A 2,585-nucleotide genomic window follows, 5' to 3' on the forward strand; every position below is an offset into this window, starting at 1 on the left:
GTAGGTGGTGTATTACTTTGGATATTTTTAGGATAATTTGCTACATCTTTCCTACTTCTTAGATTATATTGTTGATGCACTTCCATAATATAATTTTGATAGATTTCTTTGTAATCCTTTGATTCTGTAGGCATCACACAATGTTGTGCTAATAAGAAAAATATTTTTCCTCTTTGGTTAAGAAAAAATATCTATTTCTCCTTCACCAAAGAAATTGATTTGATTCCTTTTTGGCTCATATACTGTCTCATTTTCTTCCTCAACAAAATTTTCTTGAAAAGGAAGTCTTATTTGTCTTTGATATACTAAGTTTCATTGCTCTCTTTGTTTAATTTGGGGCTGCTATCTTTTGAAATTTGGATTCCTGATCTAAGGACCCGCTTGTGTTTCTTTTGGTGCAACTCTATTTGTCAAATCCATTATTTCCATAATTCTCTCCATAGTTTGAACCAAAGTCTCCAACTTTACATCGGATGACAAAGAAGTTTCTTCTTTAATGGTCACTCTCTTCTCAGACCTCAACTTGTCTTTCTTGGCCAACAGATTGGCCTCTACACTAAAATCATTATTTTTCATCTCTTCTAAAGTAGTTGTATTTATTTCTCTCAATGGATAGGCCATGTCAGCATCAAAACCATATGGTTATTGAAGTAAAGCCAATACTTGTGGGGGCTTTATTTATGTTGGAATAGAATTATAAAGGCTATTGAATCTATCTGAGTAATCTTGAACTGACTCTGTTGGATCTCTTCTTAAAGTTTCATATTTTGTAAGAATATGAAGTGGATTATTTTTAACCTCACAATGAGAAAAAAAAACTTCATGAAATTTTCGTAAATTGGCAATATTTCCCACTGTCAATACCCTATACCATTTTCTTGCTTCACCAGTCAAACTTTGAGAAAACGTCTTTATTTGAACATCATCATCATCAACCTCTTATAGGTATGCAAAAGCATTTGTCTTATCAATGTGCTACTAAGATGTAGTTGCTCCAATGCCATCGAATTGGGGTATATGTTGTGAATAATTCAGTGGCATAACATTTAGTTGTTGTTGCAAAACCAAAGGGGCATAATGGGCCACCATGATTGGAATGTGAGAGGAAGATGAAATTGTAGTTGTGCTTGATGTTAGAGATGGAAAAGGTGGTGGGCCTATCATCTGTTGAGTTTCTATAAAAGGAGTATGAATGAGAGATGTAATGGGGACAATAGAAAAAGGAGAAATCAAAGGGGAGGTCAATGATGGAGCAGCAGAAGGAATGAAAGTCTACTGAACTATGAATGGCTTTTGAGCAGCCTGATTCAACTGAGTTACCAGATTTTCAAGATTTTCAAACTATTATACAACGTCTTTATTAGAATCTCAAATAACAGGCTTTTGTGCTTAGATGTATGGTCTCAAAATGGATTCATCAAAGGCTATTTCTGAGACAAAACATTCTGATTTGGTTCTAAAAGTACTATATTCAATAGATAGATCAAAATCAATATCCTCAATTATTGGAAAGATTTTAGGGAGTGAGTGAGACCTGAGTAGAGGGATATTTCTTGCTTGACTTTATTCAAGGTTCTTATTCACAAATCTCTCATGATCATTCACAAATGTAGGAGGATCAAGATCTGGATGCAATATTGTATAAATATTTCTAGGAGCTAGATTTCCAAGGGAAATTGTCATAGCTGGGTAAAAACGAAAATTCTAGGTGAAGAATTCAACCTAAAGATTTCCTAACTCACTATTACCCATAGGAAATAGGTTTGAGATTTTGAAATGAAATTTTCCAAGGAATAGATTCCCCATTATGTTTGCAAAATTTTTAGCACTTCATAGTTTTCCTAGGCTGAAAATGAAACTACAGAGGTAACGACAAACCACTTTTAAAGATGGGATATAGCCTTTCAGTGTTAGAGAGGTCCCTCTCTGTATGATTTTAAATTTATTGTTTATATCATAGGCTAGATATGAAAGGTAAAGATATGTATTTAAAAGTTTTGGCTGTAGAATGAAGGAAAAGTGAATTGGGCATGGAGTCATAAAAAATATTTATTATTCAATCAGAAATAAATAGAGTAGCTAAAATAGGGCGAGGTAGGAAAACTCCTGGATCTCATGAATTATATGTGGTATGAATAAGATGACTATAAGGTAAGAATCAATTAAATATAAAGCATACTTAAATGAATTTATATCTAATCTCAAAAAGAAAACATTAAGATTGTTTAACAAGCCAAAGAAGAGTATTGTAAGTAAAATCAATTCTTAATATTCTTGCAACAACAAAGAAAGAACATCCATATGAAAACTTAGAAGAAAAAACACATTAACAGAGAGGAAAGCATCACCATTTATTTGACACAAGAATCCTGAAACAATACTTCCTCTATATTTCTGAATTGATTACTTCAAAATAAAGCTCATTGCATACAATCAAAGAAAGATATTCTCTTTTACATAATCCAACCTTTCTAAATATTCTTACAAAATACTTATAGAGTCTTTCTTGAGCTCAATTCGGACTTCAAAATAAAATTATTTACAAAATAATATCTATGAGAAGATGTAGATATTTAAAAAATAGA

Source organism: Pinus tabuliformis, chromosome 3_1, assembly GCF_031772625.1.
Source record: "Pinus tabuliformis cultivar Carrire ecotype Pingquan chromosome 3_1, CPIR1, whole genome shotgun sequence".
Taxonomy (NCBI): Eukaryota; Viridiplantae; Streptophyta; class Pinopsida; order Pinales; family Pinaceae; genus Pinus; species Pinus tabuliformis.